Below are 22,010 nucleotides of genomic sequence, written 5' to 3'. Positions count from 1 at the left end.
GTGTCCAAACTGCTGAATGCAAAGAAAGATTTAACTCCTGGAGCTGAATTCACACATCACAATCATTTTCTCAGATAGCTTCCTTCTAGTTTTTATACTGGGACATTCGCCTTTTCATCATTGGCTTCAGTGAGCTCCCAAATGATGTCAGGAAACAACAGGTGCTGGAAAGGATGTGGAGAAATAGGAATACTTTTACACTGTTCATGGGACTGTAAACTAGTTCAACCATTGTGAAAGTCACAAAACACAGAGCTGTTTCTCAGAAATATTCTTTCTAGTTTTTATCAGAAGATATTTTCTTTGTCACAATTTGCCTCAATGACTTCCCAAGTGTCCTTTCACAGAATGGACAAAAACAGTGTTTCCAAACCACTGAATCAAAAGAAAGGTATAATTCTATGAGATGAATACACATATCACAGAGTGGTTTCTGGGATACCTTCCTTCTAGTTTTTATCCTGGGATATTTGCTTTTTCACTGTTGGCCTCAATGCACTCCCAAATATCCCTTTGCAGATTCTCCAAAAACAGTGTTACCAATCTACTGAATGAAAAGAAAGTTTTAACTCTGTGATATGAATGTACACACCACAAAGCAGTTTTTCAGAGAGTTTTCATCTAGTTTTTATCATGGGATATTTCCTTTTCCCCATTGGCCTCAATGAGCTCCCAAATGTCCATTCACAGAATGGGCAAAAAGAGTGTCTCTGAACTGATGAGCCAAAAGGAAGATTTAACTCTGTGAGGTGAATGCACACACCAGAAATCAGTTTCTCAGAAAAATTCTTTCTAATTTTTATCTGAAGAATATTTTACCATAGGCCTCAATGTGCTCCCAAATGTCTCTTTGCAGACTCTACAAAAACAGTGTTTCCAAAATGCTGCAATGAAAAGAACGTTTTAACTCTGTGAAGGTGAATGCACACATTTAAAAGTGGTTTTTCAGATAGCTTCCTTCTAGTTTTTATCCTGGGATATTCACTTTTTCACCATTGTCCTCAATGAACACCCAAATGTCCATTTGCAGAATGGACAAAAACGGTGTTTCCAAAAAGCTGAATCAAAAGAATGGTTTAAATCTGTGAGATGAATGCACACAACACAAAGCAGTTTCTCAGAAAGCTTCTTTCTAGTTTTTATCTGAGGATATTTCTTTTTCATCATAGGACTCAATTCACTCCCAAATATCCCATCACAGATTCTACAAAAACAGTGTTTCTAATGTGCTGAATGAAAAGAAAGGTTTAACTCTGAGAGATGAAGTCACCCATCACAAAGCAGTTTCTCAGAATGATTCTTTCTACTTTTTATCTTTGGATATTTTCTTTTTCACCGTAGGACTCAATGCACTCCCAACTAACTCTGTTAATGCTAGTTTTTATCCTGGGATAATTGCTTTTTTGCCATTGGCCTCAATGAACTCCCAAATATCCATTCACAGAATGGACAAAAAGAGTGTGTCCAAAATGATGAAAACAAAGAAAGTTTTAACTCTCTGAGATGAATGCACACATCACAAAGAGGTTTCTCAGAAAGCTTCTTTCTAGTTTTTATCCTAGTATATGCAATTTTTCACCATTGGCCTTAGTGAACTCCCAAGTGTCCAATCACAGAGTGGACAAAAACAGTGTTTCCAAACTGCTGATTCAAAAGAAAGGTTTAACTCTGAGAGATGAATGCACACAGTACAAAGCAGTTTCTGAGAAAGCTTCTCCTAGATTTTTAATCTGAATATATTTTGTTGTTCACCTTAGGCCTCAATGAGATAAAAAATATCCCTTTGCATACTCTACAAAATCAGTGACCCCAAACTAATGAATGAATAGAAAAGTTAAATCTTTGCGATGAATGCACACATCACAAAGCTGTTTCTCAGATTGCTTCCTTCTAGTTTTTATCCTTGATATTTTGTTTGTTTTTTGCCTTTGACCACAATGAGCTAGAAAATGTTGGTTCATAGAATGGACAAAAACGTTGTTTTCAAACTGCTGAAGAAAAAAAGGCTTAACTATGTGAAGTTAATGAACACATCACAAACAGTATCTCAGAAAGCTTCTTACTAGTTTTTATTTGAAGATATTTTATTTTTCACCTTAAGCCTCAATGCACTCCCAAATATCACTTCGCAAATTCTACAAAAACAGTGTTTCCAAACTGCTGAATGAAAAGAAGGGTTTCACACTGTGAGATGAATGCCCACATCACAAAGTGGTTTCTCAGATAGCATCCTTCTAATTTTTTCCCTGGGATATTCACTTTTTAGCCAATGGCGTCAATGAACTCCCAAAATACCATTTGCAGAATGGACAATAGCAGTGATTCCAAACTGCTCAATGAAAAGAAAGATTTAAATCTTTCAGATAAATGCACACATCAAAAAGAGAGCTTATTTCTACTTTATATCTCAGGGTATTCTCTTTTTCACCACTGACCAAAAGGAGTCCCCAAATTTCCATTTGGAAATTCTACGAAAAAAGTGTTTCAAAACTGCTGAATGAAAAGACAGGTTTTACTCTGAAATATTAATGCACACACTCAATGCGGTTTCTCAGATAACTTCCTTGTAGTTTTTATCCTGGGATATTTGCTGTCTCACTATTGGCCTCAATGAGCTACCAAATGTCCATTTGAAGACTGGACAAAAACATTGTTTCCAAATTGTTGAATCAAAAGAAAAGTTTAACCCTGTGAGATGAATTCCCACATCACAAAGCAGTTTCTCAGAAATATCTTTCTTGTTTTTATCTGAAGATATTTTCTTTTTCACAGTAGGCCTCAATATGCTCCTGAATATCCCTTCACAGATTCTACAAAAACAGTGTTTCCAACCTGCTGAATAAAAAGAAATGTTTCACTTTATGAGTTCAATGCACACATCACAAAGTAGTTTCTCAGAAAGCCTCTTTCTAGTTTTTCTCAGGAGATATTTTCTTTTTCACCCTAGGCATCAATGCACTTTCACATGTCTGTTAGCAGAATGTACAAAAACAGTGCTTCCAAACTGCTCAATCAAAAGATGTTTTTAACTCTTGTAGATGAATGCATATATCACAAAGCTGTTTCTCAGATAGCTTCCTTCCTCTTCACATCTCAGGATATTGGCTTTTCTGCCATAGGCCAAAATGAATTCCCAAATATCCCTTCAGAGGTTCTACAAAAACATTGTTTCCAAAACGCTGAATGAAAAGAAATGTTTAACTCTGTGAGATGAATGCCCACATCACCAAGCAGTTTCTCAGATGCCTTCCTTCTAGTTTTTAACTGATGATATTTTCTTTTTCACCACAGGCCTCAATGTGCTCCCAAATATCCCTTCACACATTCTACAAAAAGAGTCTTTGCAAACTCTTGAATGAGAAGAAAGTTTGAACTCTGTGAGATGAATGCTGACGTCACAAAGCAGTATCTCAGATAGCTTCTTTTGAGTTTTTATCAGAAGATATTTTCTTTTTCACCATAGGCCTGAAAGCACTTTCAAATGTACATTCTCAGAATGGACAAAAACAGTCTTTCCAAACTGCCGAATCAAAAGAAAGTTTTAACTCTGTGAGATGAATGCACACATTGCTCACCAGTTTCTCAGAAAGATTCTTTCTCGTTTTTATCTGATGATATTTTCTTTTTCACTCTAGGCCTCAGTGTGCTCCCAAATATACATTCACAGAATGTACAAAAACAATGTTTTCACCTGCTGAAAGAAAAGAAAGGTTTAACCCTGCAAGATGAATGCACATATCTGAAAGCAGTTTCTCAGCTTCCTTCTAGTTTGTATATCAGCATATTCACTTTTTTGCCATAGGCCTCAATCAACTCCCAAATATCACTTTGGAGATTCTTCAAAAACAGTGTTTCCAAACTGCTCTAATAAAAGAAAGCTATCACTCTGTGAGATGAATGTAGACATCACAAAGCAGTTCTTGGATAGCTTCCTTCTAGTTGTTATCCCGGGATATTCACTTTTTCACCACTGGACTCGGTGAGCTCCCAAATGTCCATTCGCAGAATGGACAGAAACAGTGTTTCCAAACTGCTGAATAAAAAGAAATGCTTAACTCTGTATGATGAATGCACACTTCAGAAAGCAGTTTCTCAGAAAGCTTCTTTCAAGTATTTGTCTAGAGTTTATTTTCTATTTTGCTATAAGCCTTAATGCACTCCAAATAAACATAATCAGATTCTGTGAAAACGGTGTTTCCAAACTGCTGAATGAAAAGAAATTTTAACTCTGTGAGATGAATGCATACATCTAAAAGGAGTTCCTCAGATAGATTCCTTCTAGTTTTATCCTGGGATATTCGCTTTTTCACCATTTGCCTCAATGAGCTCTCAAATTTTCATCTGAAGAATGTACAAGAACAGTTCTTTCCAAACTGCTGAATCAAAAGAAATTTTTAACTCTGTGACATGAAGGCACATATCACAAAGCAATTTGCAGATCTATTAAAATATCGTCCAGTTGGAAGATATATCACAAGTTTATATCTTGGGATAATAACTTTCTGGTCATTGGTCTCAATGATCTCACAAATAACCCTTTGGAGAGTCTACAAAAACAGTGTTTCCAAACTGCTGAATGAAAAGAAAGTTTTAAATCTGAGAGATGAATGCAAACTTCACAAAGTGATTTCTGAGACATCTTCCTTCTAGTTTTTATCCCAGCATATTTGCTTTTTCACCATTGGCCTCAAGGAGATACCAAATGTCCAAACATAGAATGGTCAAAAACAGTGTTTTCAAATGGCTGAATCAAAAGAAATGTTTAACTGTGTGAAATGAATGCAAATATCATAAAGCAGTTTCTCAGAAAGCTTCTTTCTAGTTTTCATATGAAGATTTTTTATTTTTCACCACGGGCCCCATTGCGCTCCCCAATATCCCTTCACATATGCTAAAAAACAGTGTTTCCAAACTGCTGAATCAAAAAAAGGTTTAACTATGTGACATGAATGCACACTTCAGAAAGCAGTTTCTCAGAAATCTTCTTTCTTGTTTTTATCTGAAGATATTTCTTATCTCACCATATGCCTCAATGAGATCCCATATATCCCTTCAGGGATTCTATTAAAACAGTGTTTCCAAAATGCAGAATGAAAAGTAAAGTTTAACTCTGTGAGATGAATGCAGACATCACAAAGTGGTTTACCATACAGCTGCCTTCTAGTTTGATTCTGGATATTCACTTTTTTGCCTTTCTCCTCAATGAGATCCCAAATGTCCATTCACTGAATGGACTAAAACTGTGTTTCCACACTGATGAATCCAAAGAAAGGTTTAACACTTCAAGATGAATGCACACATCAAAAAGCAGTTTCTCAGAAAGCTTCTTTCTAGTTTTTATCTGAGGATATTTTCTTTTTTGCAATAGGCCTCAATGTGCTCCCAAATATCCCTTTGCAAATCCTAGAAAAACAATGTTTCCAAACTGCTGAATAAAAACAAAGGTTTACCTCTGGGAGATGAATGTGCACATCACAAAGCTGTTTTTCAGGTAGCTTCCTTCTTTTTTATATCTCAGGATATTCACTTTATCGCCTTTGGCCTCAATGAGCTCCCAAATACTCTTTGGCAGATGTTCCAAAAATATTTTTCCAAACTTCTGAATAAAAAGAAATGTTTAACTCCTTGAGATCAATGCACACATCATGAAGCCGTTTTTCAGATAACTTCCTTCTATTTTTTTATGTGAAGATAATTTCTTTTTCACCATAGTCCTCAATATGCTCCAAATATCCTTTCTCAGATACTACAAAAACAGTGTTTCCAAACTGCTGAATAAAAAGAAAGGTTTAACTATGTGACTTGAATACTCACATCACAAAGCAGTTTCTCAGAAAGCTTCTTCCTAGTTTTTATCTGAAGATATTTTCTTTTTCTCCATAGGCCTCAATGCAATCCCAAATATCCCTTTGCAGATTCTACAAAGACAGTGTTTCCAAAGTGCTGAATGAAAAGAAAGGTTTAATTCTGTGAGTAGAATGCACTCATCACAAAGCAGTTTCTCAGAAAGCATCTTTCTAGTTTTTATCAGAAGATAATTTCTTTTTCACCATAGGCCTCAATGTGCTCCCAAATATCCCTTCGCACATTCCACCAAAAGTGATCCCAAACTGCTCAATGAAAAGAAAGTTTTAACTCTGCAAGATGAATGCACACATCACAAAGCAGTTACTCATATCACTTCCTTCTAGTTTTTTCCTGGGATAGTTGCTTTTTCACCTTTGGCCTCAATGAGCTCCCCGTTGTCCATTTGCAGAATGGACAAAAACAGTCTTTCCAAACTGCTGAATGAAAAGAAAGTTTTAACTCTGAGAGATGAATGCACACATCACAAAGCAGTTTCTCAGATGGCTTCCTTCTATTTGTTATCCAGGGATATTCACTTTTTCACCATTGGCCTCAACGACTTCCCAAATATCCATTCACAGAACATACAAAAACTGAGTTTAAAAACTGCTGCATCATAAGAAAAGTTTAACTCTGTGAGATGAATGCACACACCACAAAGTAGTTTCTCAGAAAGATTCTTTCTAGTTTTTACATGAAGATACTTTCTGTTTCACCACATGCCTCAAAGCACTCCTAAATGTTCTTTCGTATATTTAGCAAAAACAGTGTTTCCAAACAGCTGAATGCAAGGAAATGCTTACTTGTGGAAGATGAATGCACACAGCAGTTTCTCAGATATCTTCCTTGTTTTTTATATCCCAGGATATTTGCTTTTTCTCCATTGGCCTTAATGAGCTCAGAATATCCCTTCACAGATTGTACAAAAACAGTGTTTCCAAAGTGCTGAATGAAAAGAAAGGTTTAAATCTGTAAGTCTAATGCATGCATCACAATGCAGTTTGTCAGACAGCTTGCTTCTACTTTTTATCCTGGGATATTCACTTTATCCACCATTGGCCTCAATTAGCTTGCAATTGTCCATTCACAGAATATACAAAAACACTGTTTCTAAACTGCTAAATCAAAGAAAGGTTTAGCTCTGTGAGATGAATTCATACATAAAAAGGAGTTTCTCAGAAAGCTTCTTTCTTGTTTTTATCTGAAGATATTTTCTTTTTCCCCATAGACCTCAATGTGCTCTCAAATGTCCTTTCACATATTCTACAAAAACAGTGTTTCCAAACTGCTGAATCAAAAGAAAAATTTACCTCTGTGAGATGAATGCAAACATCACAAAGCAGTTTCTCAGAAAGCTTCTTTTGAGTTTTTATCAGAAGATAATTTCTTATTCATCATAGGCATCAAAATGCTGCCAAATATCAATTCAGATATTCTACAAATACAGTGTTTGCAAACTGTGAATCAAAAGAATGTTTTAACTGTGTGAGAGGAATGCACACATCACAAAAGAGTTATTCATGCAGCTTCCTTCTAGTTTTTATCCTGGGATAGTTGATTTTCATGATTGGCCTCAATGAGATCCCAATTGTCCATTTGCAGAATGGACAAAAACAGTATTTCCAAACTGCTGAATGAAAACAAAGTTTTAACTCTGAGAGATGAATGCACACATCACAAAGTAGTTTCTCAGATAGATTCCTTCTAGTTTTTAACCTGGGATACTTGCTTTTCATCAGTAGCCTCAATGAGCTCTGAAATTTCCATTTGCAGAAACGATAAAAATATTGTTTCCAAACAGCTGAATCAAAAGAAATGTTTAACTCTCCTAGATGAATACACACATCACAAACAAGTTTCTTAGAAAGCTTCTTTCTAATTTTTATCTGAAGATATTTTCCTTTTCACCGTAGGCCTCAAAGACCTCCCAAAAGTCCATTAGCAGATTCTCCAAAACAGTGTTTCCAAAAGACTGAAAGAAAACAAAAGTTTAAATCTACGAGATGAATGCACACATCACATAGCCATTTCTCTGGTAGCTTCCTTTGAATTTTATCCTGGGATATTCACTTTTTCACCACTGACATCAGTGAGCTCCAAAATGTCCATAAGCAGAATGGAGAAAAACAGTGTACCCAAAATTCTGAATCAAAAGAAAATTTTAAATCTGTGAAATGGATGCACACATCACAAAGCAGTACTTAAGAAAGCTTCTTTCCTATTTTAAACTGAAGACGATTTCTTTTTCAACATTGGCCTCAATGAGCTCCCAATGTCCATTCACTGATTCTACAAAAACAGTGTTTCCAAACTGCTGAATGAAAAGAAATATTTAACTTTATGAGAAGAATGCAGACATCACAAAGTTGTTCCACAGATAGCTTCCTTCTAGTTTTTATCCTGGGATATTTGCTTTTTCACCATTGGCCTCAATGAACTCCCAAATATCCAGTCACAGAATGGACAAAAGCAGGGTTTCCAAACTGTTGAATCAAAAGCAAGTTTTAACTCTGTGAGATGAATGCACACATCACAAAGCAGTTTCTAAGAAAGCTTCTTTCTATTTTTTATATGAACCTATTTTCTTTTTCACCAGAGGCCTCAATTAATTCCCAAATATCCCTTCGCAGATTCTACAAAAACGGTTTTTCCAAACTGCTGAATGAAAACTAAGGTCAAACCTGGTGACATGAATACACATATCACAAAGTGGTATCTCAGATTGCTTCCTGCTAGCTTTTATCCTGGCATATTGACTTTTTCGCCATTGGCCTCAATGAGCTCCCAAATGTCCATTTGCCAAATGGACAAGAACAGTGTTTACAAACTGCTGAATCAAAAGAATGGTTTAACCCTGTGAGAAGAATGCACACATCACAGAGCAGTTTCTCTGAAAGATTCTAGTTTTTAGCTGAAGATATTTTCTTTTTCACCACAGGCCTCATTGCACTCCAAAATATCCCTTCGCAGATCCTACAAAAACAGGTTTTCCAAACTGCTGAATCAAAAGAAAGGTTTAACTCTGAAAGATGAATACAAACATCACAATGCAGTTTCTCAGATAGGTTTCTTCTAATTTTTATCTTGGGATATTCACTTTTTCGCCATTGGCCTCAATGAGCTCCCAAATGTCCATGTGCAGAATGGACAAAAACAGTATTTCCAAACTGATGAATCAAAATAAATGTTTAACTGAGATGAATGATCACATCATGAAGCAGTTCCTCAGCAAGATTCTTTCCTGTTTTTAGCTGAAGATAATTTCTTTTTCACCCTTGGTCTCAAAGAGCTCCCAAATGTCCATTCACTTATTCTACTAAAACAGTGTTTCCCTACCGCTGAATGAAAAAAAGGTTTAAGTCTGTGAGATGATGGGAACATCACAAATTAGTTTCTCAGAGCCTTTCTTTCTAGTATTTAACTGAAGATATGTTCTTTTTCTCCATAGGCTTCAATGCGCTCCAAAGTAAACCTTTCCAGATTCTACAAAAACAATGATTCCAAACTACTGAAACAAAATAACGGTTTAACTCTGCTAGATGAAAGCACACTTCAAAAACTGGTTTCTCAGATAGCTTCCTTCTAGTTTTTATCCTGGAATACTTACGTTTTTGCCATTGTCCTCAAAGGACTCCCTAATATCAATTCCCAGAATGGAAAAAGAAAGTGTTTCCAAACTGCTAAATGAAAAGTATGGCTTAACTCTGTGAGATGAATGCACCTATCACAAAGCAGTTTCTCAGATAGCTTTCTTCCAGTTTTTATACTAGGATATTTGCTTTTTCACCATTGGCCTCAATGAGCTCCCAATTTTCCATTCACAGGATGAACAAAAACAGTGTTTCCAAATTGCTGAATCAAAATAATTGTTTAACTCTCTGTGATGAAGGTACACATAAGAAAGCAATTTCTCAGAAACCTTCTTTCTAGTTTTTACCTGAAGATATTTTCTTTTTCACCTTAGGCTTCAATGAGCCACCAAACATCCATTTGCATGTTCTGCAAAAAGAGTGTTTCCAAAACGCTGAAAGAAAAGAAAGGTTTAAATCTTCGAGATGAATGCACACTGGTAGCTTCCTTCCAGTTTTGTCCTGTGATATTCATTTTTTTGACATTGGCCTCAATAAACTCTGAATTGTCCATTTGCAGAATGGAGAAAAACACTATTTCCAAACTGCTGAAGCAAAAGAAAGTTTTAACTCTTTGAGATGAATGCACACATTACAAAGCAGTATCTCAGAAAGCTTCTTTCCAGTTTTTAACTGAAGAGAATTCCTTTATCACCATAGGCCTCAATGAGTTCCCAAATGTCCACTCACAGTTTCTACAAAAACAGTGTTTCCAGACTGTGAAATGAAAATAAATGTTTGACTATGTGAGATTAATTCACAAGGCACAAAGTGGTTTCTCAGATAGCTTCTTTCTAATTTTAATCCTGGGACAATCACTTATTCGCCATAGGCCACTATGAGTTCCCAAAAGTTGACTTGCTGATTGGACAAAAACAGTTTTTCCAAATGGCTGAATCAAAAGAAAGGTTTAACTCTGTGAAGTGAATGCACACATCATATATCTGTATGTCAGGTAGCTTCCTTCTAGTTTTTATTCTTTGATTTTTGCTCTTTCAATTTGGCCTGAGTGAGCTCTGAAATGTCCATTCACAGAATAAAAACTAGAACAAGCTATCTGAAAAAGCGCTTTGTGATGTGTGCATTCATCTAGCAGAGTAAAACCGTTCCTTTGATTCAGCTGTTTGTAAAAACTAATTTTGTACATTCTGCGAATGGGCATTTGGGAGCTTAATGAGACATATTGTGATAAAGAATTTATCCTGGGATAAAAATTAGAAGGAAGCTTTCTGAGAAACCTCTTTGTGATGTGTGAATTCAACTCACATAGTAAAAACTTTCTTTTTATTCAGCAGTTTGGAAAAACTGTTTTTGTCCATTCTGTGAATGGAGATTTGGGAGCTCATTGAGTCCAATGACAAAAAAAGGGATTATTCCTGGATAAAAACTATAAAGAAGCTATCTGAGGAACTTCTTTGTGATATGTGCAGTCATCTCAAAGAGTTAAATCTTTATTTTCTTTCAGCATTTTGGAAACACCATCTTTGTAGTATCCACAAACGGAGGTTTGGGGCTCATTGAGGCCTGTCGTGAAAAAGAAAATATTTTCAGATGAAAACTCTAAAGAAGCTTTCTGAGAAACTTCTTTTTGATGAGTGCATTCATCTCACAGAGTTAAACATTTCTTTTCATTCAGCAGTTTGGAAACTCTGTTTTTATCCATTCTGCAAATGGACATTTGGGAGCTCAGTGAGGCCATTGGAGAAACCGAATATCCCAGGATTAAAATTAGAAGGAAGCTATCTGAGAAAGCGCTTTATGATGTGCAGATTCATCCTGCAGAGTTAATCCTTTCTTTCATTCAGCAGTTTGGAAACACTGTTTCTGTAGAATCTGCAAACCGATATTTGGGAGTGAATTGAGGCCTATGTTGAGGAAGAAAATATCTTCAGATAAAAACTAGAAAGAAGCTTTCAGAGAAAATGATTTGTGACGTGTGCATTCACCACAAAGAGTTAATACTTTCTTTTTATTCAGCAGCATGGTAAAACTGTTTTTGTCCATTCTGTGAATGGATATTTGGGAGCTCATAAAGGCCAATGAAAAAATTTGAATATCCCAGGATAAAAACTAGAAGAAAGCTATCTGAGAAATCACTTTGTGATGTGTGTATTCAACCCCTGGGGTTAAACCATTCTTTTCATTCAGCAGATTGAAAACATTGTTTTTGTACAATCTGAGAATGCATAGCTGGGAGCTCATTTTTGCAAATGGTGTAAAACAAAATATCTTCAGATAAAAACTGCAAAAAAGCTTTCTCAGAAACTGCTCGGTGATATGTTCATTCATCTAACAGAGTTAAAACTTTCTTTTGATTCAGCAGTTTGGAAACACTATATTTGTACATTCTGTGAATGGCATTTTGGAGTACATTGAGGTGAATGGAGAAAAAGCAAACATACCAGGATAAAAAATAGAGGGAAGCTATCTGAGAAACAGATATGTGATGTGTGGATTCAACTCATGGAGTTAAACAATTCTTTGGATTCAGCAGTTTGGAAATTCTGTTTTTGTCCATTCTGTGAATAGACATTTGGGAGCTATTTGAGGGCAATGGAAAAAAAATGAATATAACTGGATAAAAACTAGAAGGAATCTATCTGAAAAACCATTTTTGGATGTGTGCATTCACTGTGGAGAGTTAAAGTTTTGTTTTCATTCAACAGTTTGGCAACAGTGTTTTTGTAGAATCTGCAAAGGGGTATTTGGGTGTACATTGTGTCCTCTGGTGAAAAAAAGAAAATATCTTCAGATAAAAACTAGAAAGAGGCCTTGTGAGAAACTTCCTTGTGATGTGTGCACTCATCTCACAGAGTTAATCCTTTCTTTTCGTTTCACAGTTTGTAAATACTGTTTTTCTAGAATCTTGGAAGGGATATTTCAGAGAGCATTGAGGCCTATGGGGAAAAAGAAAATAGCTTTCAATGAAAACTAGAAAGAAGCTTTCTGAGAAACTGCTTTGTGATGTGTGCATTCTTCTCATGGAATTACGATTTTCTTTGGATTCAGCAGTTTGGAAGCACTGTTTTTCAGTATTCTGCAAATGGACATTTTGTAGCTCACTGTGGCCATTTGTGAAAAAGGAAATATCCCAGGATAAACACTGGAAGGAATCTATCTGAGAAACAACTTTGTCATGTGTGCATTCAGCTCACAGATTTAAACCTTTCTTTCCAATTGACAGTTTGGAGACACTGTTTTTGTATAATATGTGAAGGGATATTTGGGAACACATTGAGGCCTACGGTGAGAAAAAAATATCTTCAGAAAAAAACTAGAAGTAAGCTTTCTGAGAAGCTGCTTTGTGAAGTGTGCATTCATCTCACAGAGTTAAACCTTTCTTTTGATTCGGGAGTTTGGAAACACTGTTTTTGTCCCTTCTGCAAAGGAGTGTTTGGGAGATCATTGAAGCCAATAATGAAATATGGAATATCCCAGAATAAAAATTAGAAGGAAACTATCTGAGAAACCACTTGGTAAAATGTCCATGCATCTTGCAGAGTTAAACCTTTCTTTTCAATCACCAGTTTGCAAGCACTGTGTTTGTACAATCTGCAAAAGTATATTTGGGAGCACATTTAGGTATATCTTGAAAAAGAAAACATCTTCAGATTAAAAACAAGAAGAAAGATTTCTTAGAAACTGCTTTGTGTTGTGTGCATTCGTGTTACAGAGTCCAACATTTTGGTTAATTCAGATGTTAGGAAACAATATTTTGGCCGTACTGTGAATGTACATTTTGGAGCTCAGGAAGGCCAAAGGCAAAAAGCAATTATCCCAGGATAAAAAGTGTAAAGAAGATTTATGAAAAATTGCCTTGTGATGTGTGCATTCATATGCAGGGTTAGACCTTTCTTTTCATTTAGCAGTTTGGAAATAGTGTTTTTGGGAATCTCTATAGGGGTATTTGGGACCACAATGAGGCTTATGCTGAAAAAGAATATATCTTCAGATAAAAACTGGAAAGGAGCTCTCTGAGAAACTGTTTAGAGGTGTATTTTCATCTCACACAGTTAAAATTTTCTTTTTATTCACCAGTTTGGATATGCTATTTTTGTGTGTTCTGCATATGGACATTTGGAGGTCTTGAGGCAAATGCTGAAAAAGTGAATATTCCAGGATAAAAACCAGAAGGAAGCTATCTGAGAATTCGCTTTGTAATGTGTGCATTCATCTCGCATAGTTAAAGCTTTATTTTCATTCATCAGTTTGAAAATATCTTTTTAGTGTTATCTGAAAATGGATAGTTGGGAGCAAACTGAAGCCTGTGGTGAAAAAGATAATATCTTCAGGTTAAAGCTTGAAAGAAGCTTTCTGAGAAACTGCTTTGTGATGTGTCCATTCATCTCACAGAGTTACACCTTTCTTTTGATTCAGCAGTTTGGAAACAACTGTTTTGAAGCATTCTGCAAATGGACATTTTGTAGCTCATTGTGGCCGTTGGTGAAAAAGCGAATATCCCAGTATAAATACTGGAAAGAATATATCTGAGAAACTGCTTTCTCATGTGTGCATTCACCTCACAGAATTAAACCTTTCTTTTCAATCAGCATTTTGGAAACACTGTTTTTGTAGAATTTGTGAAGGCACATTTTGGAGTGCATTGAGGCCTATGGTGAAAAAGAAAATATCTTCAGATAAAAACTAGAAAGAAGCTTTCTGAGAAACTGCTTTGTGATGTGTGCATTCATCTCACAGAATTAAAACTTTCTTTTCATTGAGCAGTTTGGAAACACAGTATTTGTAGGATATGCGAAAGGGATATTTGAGAGTGAATTTAAGCCTATGGTGAAAAAGAAAATATCTTCAGATAAAAACAGGAAAGAAGCTTTCTGAGAAACCGCTTTGAGAAGCATGCATTCATTTCACATAGGTAAACTTTTCTTTTCTTTCAGCAGTTTGGAAACACTGTTTTTGTCCATTCTGTGCATGGACATTCTGGAGCTCATTGACCCCAATGGCAAAAAAGTGAATATCCCAGGATAAAAACCAGAAGGAATCTATCTGAAAAACAACGTTTTGATGTGAGCTTTCATCTCATCTCACAAGGTTAAACCTTTTTTTTCATTCAGCAGTTTGGAAACACTGTTTTTATGGAATCTGCCAAGGGATATTTGGAAGTGCATTGAGGTCTATGGTCAAAAAGAAATGTCTTCAGAGAAAAACTAGGAAGATACTTACTGAGAAACTGATTTTTGATGTGTGCATTCATCTAAAAGAAATAAACCTTTCTTTTCATACAACAGTTTGGAAACACTGCTAATGGACTTTTCGGAGCTCATTGGGACCAATGTGAAAAACGAATATCTCAGGATGAAAACCAGAAGGAAGGGATATTTAGGAGAACACTGGGGGACAATGAGGCAAAGAAAGTATCTTCAGATAAAAACTAGAAAGAAGCTTTCAGAGAAGCTGCTTTGTGATGTGTGCATTCACTTCAAGAGTTAAACCTCTTTTGATTCAGCAGTTTATAAACACTGTTTTTGTCCATTCTGTAAGTGAAAATTTCAAAGCTCATTGAGGTCAATTGCTAAAAACAAATATCTCAGGATAAAAAAGTAGAAAGAAGCCATCAGAAAAACCATTCATTTATGTGTGCATTCACCACACAGAGTTAAAACTTTCTTTACATTCAGCAGTTTGGAAACACGGTTTTTTTAGAATCTGCCAAGGGATATTTGTTAGTTCATAGATGCCTAAGCTGAAAAAGAAAATATCTTCAGATAAAAACTAGAAAGAAACTTTCTGAGAAAATGCTTTGTGATGTGTACATTCATCTCACAGGGTTAACCTTTCTTTGGATTCAGCAGTTTGAAAACACTGTTTTTGTCCATTCTATGCATGGACATTTGTGTGCTCATTGAGGCCTATGGTGAAAAAGTGAATACCCCAGGGTGAAAACTTGAAGGAAGCTATATGAGAAACAGCTTTGTGATGTGCATATTCACCTTGTAGAGTTCTATCTTTCTTTTCATTCAGCACTTTGGAAACACTGTTTGTGGAATCTGTGAAGGAATGTTTGGAGAGCAATATGGCCTAGCTTGAAAAAGAATATGTCTTCATATAAGAACTAGAAAAAAGCTTTCTGAGAAACTGCTTTATGATGTGTGCATTTACCTCACACAGTTAAACCTGTGTTTTGATTCAGCAGTTTGGAAACCCTGTTCTTCTGCATTCTGCACATAGAAATTTGGGAGCTCATTGAGGCCAAGGGCAAGAAAGTGAATATCTTACTATGAAAACTAGAAGGAAGCGATCTGAGAAACTGCTTTCTGATGTATGCATTCATCTCACAGAGTTAAACCTATCTTTTCATTCGGCAGTTTTGAAACACAACTTTTGTATAATCTGCCAAAGGATATTTGGGAGCACATTGAGGCCTATGGTGAAAAAGAAAATATCTTTAGACAAAAACTATAAAGAAGTTTTCTGAGAAACTTCTTCATGATGTGTGCATTCATCTCACAGAGTTACACATTTCTTTGATTCAGCCATTTGGAAACACAGTTTTTGTTGATTCCGTGCAAGGACATTTTTTAGTTCATTGCAGCCAAATGGAAAATAGTGAATATCCCAGGATAAACACTACAAGGAAGCTATTGGAGTGACTGCTTTGTGATGTATGCTTTCACCAGAAAGAGTTGAAACTTCCTTTTGATTAATAACTTTGGAAACACTGTTTTGTCCATTCTGCAATTGGACATTTCGGAGCTCATGGAGGCCAATGGCAGAAAAAGAACTCATTCAGATAAAATTATAAAGAAGCTATCTGAACATCCGCTTTGTGTTGTGTACATTCAATTCACAGAGTTAAACTTTTTTCTCATTTAGCAGTTTGGAAATGCTGTTTTTGTAGAATCTGCAAAGATATATTTGGGAGTACATTGAGTACTACTTAGAAAAATAATATATCTTCAGATAAAAACTAGAAAGGAGCTTTCTAAGAAACTGCCTTGTGATGTGTGCATTCATCTCTCATAGTTAAACATTTCTTTCAATTTAGCAGTTTGGAAACACTATTTTTGTCCATCTGCTTATGGACATTAGGGAGCTCATTGAGGTCAATGGTGAAAAAATGAATATCCCAGTGTGAAAAGCAGAAGGAAGCTAACTGAAAAACCACTTTGGGATATGAGTATTTATCTCACAGTGTTATAAATTTCTTTTAATTCAGCTGTTTGGGAACACGGTTTTTGTAGAATGTGCAAAGGCATATTTGGGAACAAATTGAGGCCTAAGATGTAAAAGAAAACAACTTCAGATAGAAACTAGAAAGAGTCTTTATGAGAAACTGCTTTGTGATGTTTGCATTCATCTCACAGAGTTACACATGTCTTTAGATTCAGCAGTTTGGAAACACTTTTTTTGTACAGTCTTTGAATGGACATTTGTAAGTTCTTTGAGGCCAAGGGTGAAAAAGTGAATATCACAGGATAAAAACTAGAAGAAAGCTATCTGAGAAACCATTTTGTGATGTGTTCATTCATCTGAAAGAGTTAAACCTTTCTTTTCATTCAACTGTTTGGAAACACTGGTTTTGTAGAAACTGAGAAGTGATATTTGGGAGTGCATTGTGGGAAAACGTCAATAACCTGGGATAAAAATTTGAAGGAAGCTTTCTGAGAAACTGCTTTCTGATGTGTGAATTCATCTCATATAGTGAAAACCTTCTTTTATTTCAGCAGTTTGGAAGCACTGTTTTTTTTCCATTCTGCAAATGGACATTTGGGAGCACACCAAGACCAATGGCAAAAAGAAAATATTGCAGGATAAAAAATAAAAGGAAGCTCTACGAGAAGCAGTTCTGTGTTGCGTGCATTCATCTCGAACTGTTTTTTATAATTTATTTTTTTAATTTTTATTTATTTATTTTTTTTTATACTTTAAGTTTTAGGGTACATGTGTACATTGTGCAGGTTAGTTACATATGTATACATGTGACATGCTGGTGCACTGCACCCACTAACTCATCATCAAGCATTAGGTATATCTCCCAGTGCTATCCCTCCCCCCTCCCCCACCCCACCACAGTCCCCAGAGTGTGATATTCCCCTTCTTGAGTCCATGCAATCTCATTGTTCAATTCCCACCTATGAGTGAGAATATGCAGTGTTTGGTTTTTTGTTCTTGTGATAGTTTACTGGGAATGATGATTTCCAATTTCATCCATGTCCCTACAAAGGACATGAACTCATCCTTTTTTATGGCTGCATAGTATTCCATGGTGTATATGTGCCACATTTTCTTAATCCAGTCTATCATTATTGGACATTTGGGTTGGTTCCAAGTCTTTGCTCTTGTGAATAATGCCGCAATAAACATACGTGTGCATGTGTCTTCATAGCAGCATGATTTATAGTCCTTCGGGTATATACCCAGTAATGGGATGGCTGGGTCAAATGGTATTTCTAGTTCTAGATCCCTGAGGAATCGCCACACTGACTTCCACAATGGTTGAACTAGTTTACAATCCTACCAACAGTGTAAAAGTGTTCCTGTTTCTCCACATCCTCTCCAGCACCTGTTGTTTCCTGACTTTTTAATGATTGCCATTCTAACTGGTGTGAGATGTTATCTCATTGTGGTTTTGATTTGCATTTCTCTGATGGCCAGTGATGATGAGCATTTTTTCATGTGTTTTATGGCTGCATAAATGTCTTCTTTTGAGAAGCGTCTGTTCATGTCCTTCCACTTTTTGATGGGGTTGTTTGTTTTTTTCTTGTAAATTTGTTTCATTTCATTGTAGATTCTGGATATTAGCCGTTTGTCAGATGAGTAGGTTGCAAAAATTTTCTCCCATTTTGTAGGTTGCCTGTTCACTCTGATGGTAGTTTCTTTTGCTGTGCAGAAGCTCTTTAGTTTAATTTGATCCCTTTTGTCAATTTTGTCTTTTGTTGCCATTGCTTTTGGTGTTTTAGACATGAAGTCCTTGCCCATGCCTATGTCCTGAATGGTAACGCCTAGGTTTTCTTCTAGGGTTTTTATGGTTTTAGGTCTAACATTTAAGTCTTTAATCCATCTTCAATTGATTTTTGTATAAGGTGTAAAGAACGGATCCAGTTTCAGCTTTCTACATATGGCTAGCCAGTTTTCCCAGCACCATTTGTTAAATAGGGAATCCTTTCCCCATTGCTTGTTTTTGTCACGTTTGTCAAAGATCAGATAGTTGTAGATATGTGGCACTATTTCTCAGGGCTCTGTTCTGTTCCATTGATCTATGTCTCTGTTTTGTTACCAGTACCATGCTGTTTTGGTTACTGTAGCCTTGTAGTATAGTTTGAAGTCAGGTAGTGTGATGCCTCCAGATTTGTTCTTTTGGCTTAGGATTGACTTGGCGATGTGGGCTCTTTTTTGGTTCCATATGAACTTTAAAGTAGTTTTTTTCCAATTCTGTGAAGAAAGTCATTGGTAGCTTTATGGGGATAGCATTGAATCTGTAAATTACCTTGGGCAGTATGGCCATTTTCACGATATTGATTCTTCCTACCCATGAGCATGGAATGTTCTTCCATTTGTTTGTATTCTCTTTTATTTCCTTGAGCAGTGGTTTGTAGTTCTCCTTGAAGAGGTCCTTCACATCCCTTGTAAGTTGGATTCATAGGTATCTTATTCTCTTTGAAGCAATTGTGAATGGGAGTTCACTCATGAATTGGCTCTCCATTTGTCTGTTGTTGGTGTATAAGAATGCTTGTGATTTTTGTACATTGATTTTGTATCCTGAGACTTTGCTGAAGTTGCTTATCAGCTTAAGGAGATTTTGGGCTGAGACAATGGGGTTTTCTAGATAAACAATCATGTCATCTGCAAACAGGGACAATTTGACTTCCTCTTTTCCTAATTGAATACCCTTTATTTCCTTCTCCTGCCTGATTGCCCTGGCCAGAACTTCCAACACTATGTTGAATAGGAGTGGTGAGAGAGGGCATCCCTGTCTTGTGCCAGTTTTGAAAGGGAATGCTTCCAGTTTTTGCCCATTCAGTATGATATTGGCTGTGGGTTTGTCATAGATAGCTCTTATTATTTTGAAACATGTCCCATCAATACCTAATTTATTGAGAGTTTTTAGCATGAATGGTTGTTGAATTTTGTCAAAGGCTTTTTCTGCATTTATTGAGATAATCATGTGGTTTTTGTCTTTGGCTCTGTTTATATGCTGGATTACATTTATTGATTTGCATATATTGAACCATCCTTGCATCCCAGGGATGAAGCCCACTTGATCATGGTGGATAAGCTTTTTGATGTGTTGCTGGATTCGGTTTGCCAGTATTTTATTGAGGATTTTTGCATCAGTGTTCATCAAGGATCTTGGTCTAAAATTCTCTTGTTTGGCTGTGTCTCTGCCCGGCTTTGGTATCAGAATGATGCTGGCCTCATAAAATGAGTTAGGGAGAATTCCCTCTTTTTCTATTGATTGGAATAGTTTCAGAAGGAATGGTACCAGTTCCTCCTTGTACCTCTGGTAGAATTCGGCTGTGAATCCATCTGATCCTGGACTCTTTTTGGTTGGTAAACTATTGATTATTGCCACAGTTTCAGCTCCTTTTATTGGCCTATTCAGAGATTCAAATTCTTCCTGGTGTAGTCTTGGGAGAGTGTATGTGTCGAGGAATCTATCCATTTCTTCTAGATTTTTTAGTTTATTTGCATAGAGGTGTTTGTAGTATTCTCTGATGGTAGTTTGTATTTCTGTGGGATCGGTGGTGATATCCACTTTATCATTTTTTATTGTGTCTATTTGATTCTTCTCTCTTTTTTTCTTTATTAGTCTCGCTAGCGGTCTATCAAGTTTGTTGATCCTTTCAAAAAACCAGCTCCTGGATTCATTAATTTTTTGAAAGGTTTTTTGTGTCTCTATTTCCTTCAGTTCTGCTCTGATTTTAGTTATTTCTTGCCTTTTGCTAGCTTTTGAATGTGTTTGCTCTTGCTTTTCTAGTTCTTTTAATTGTGATGTTAGGGTGTCAATTTTGGATCTTTCCTGCTTTCTTTTGTGGGCATTTAGTGCTATAAATTTCCCTCTACACACTGCTTTGAAAGTGTCCCAGAGATTCTGGTATGTCATGTCTTTGTTCTAGTTGGTTTCAAAGAACATCTTTATTTCTGCCTTCATTTCATTATGTATCCAGTAGTCATTCAGGAGCAGGTTGTTCAGTTTCCATGTAGTTGAGTGGTTTTGAGTGAGATTCTTAATCTTGAGTTCTAGTTTGATTGCACTGTGGTCTGAGAGATAGTTTATTATAATCTCCGTTCTTTTGCATTTGCTGAGGAGAGCTTTACTTCCAAGTATGTGGTCAATTTTGGAATAGGTGTGGTGTGATGCTGAAAAAAAGGTATATTCTGTTGATTTGGGGTGGAGAGTTCTGTAGATGTCTATTAGGTCTGCTTGGTGCAGAGCTGAGTTCAATTCCTGGGTATCCTTGTTGACTTTCTGTCTCATTGATCTGTCTAATGTTGCCAGTGGGGTGTTAAAGTCTCCCATTATTAATGTGTGGGAGTCTAAGTCTCTTTGTAGGTCACTCAGGACTTGCTTTATGAATCTGGGTGCTCCTGTATTGGGTGCATATCTATTTAGGATAGTTAGCTCTTCTTGTTGAATTGATCCCTTTACCATTATGTAATGGCCTTCTTTGTCTCTTTTGATCTTTGTTGGTTTAAAGTCTGTTTTATCTGAGACTAGGATCGCAACCCCTGCCTTTGCTTTGTTTTTTGGTTTTTCTAGTTATACATTCTTCTAAATTTTTTTCAAAGGTTTCAACTTCTTTGCCTTTGGTTTGAATGTCCTCCTGTAGCTCGGAGTAATTTGATCATCTGAAGCCTTCTTCTCTCAGCTCGTCAAAGTCATTCTCCGTCCAGCTTTGTTGCATTGCTTGTGAGGAACTGCGTTCCTTTGGAGGAGGAGAGGCGCTCTGCGTTTTAGAGTTTCCAGTTTTTCTGCTCTGTTTTTTCCCCATCTTTGTGGTTTTATCTACTTTTGGTCTTTGTTGATGGTGATGTACAGATGGGTTTTAGGTGTGGATGTCCTTTCTGTTTGTTAGTTTTCCTTCTAACAGACAGGACCCTCAGCTGCAGGTCTGTTGGAATACCCTGCCATGTGAGGTGTCAGTGTGCCCCTGCTTGGCGGTGCCTCCCAGTTAGGCTGCTCCGGGGTCAGGGGTCAGGGACCCACTTGAGGAGGCAGTCTGCCTGTTATCAGATCTCCAGCTGCATGCTGGGAGAACCACTGCTCTCTTCAAAGCTGTCAGACACGGACATTTAAGTCTGCAGAGGTTACTGCTGTCTTTTTCTTTGTCTGTGCTCTTCCCCCAGAGGTGGAGCCTACAGAGGAAAGCAGGCCTCCTTGAGCTGTGGTGGGCTCCACCCAGTTTGAGGTTCCCAGCTGCTTTGTTTACCTAAGCAAGCCTGGGCAATGGGGGGCACCCCTCCCCCAGCCTGGCAGGCACCCCTCCCCCAGCCTCGCTACTGCCTTGCAGTTTGATCTCAGACTGCTGTGCTAGCAATCAGCAAGAGACTCCATGGGCATAGGACACTCCGAGC

The sequence above is a fragment of the Pan troglodytes genome, chromosome 3 (assembly GCF_028858775.2).
Source record: "Pan troglodytes isolate AG18354 chromosome 3, NHGRI_mPanTro3-v2.0_pri, whole genome shotgun sequence".
NCBI lineage: Eukaryota > Metazoa > Chordata > Mammalia > Primates > Hominidae > Pan > Pan troglodytes.
The sequence above is the reverse complement of the archived record's forward strand: the minus strand, read 5'-3'. Positions refer to the sequence as shown.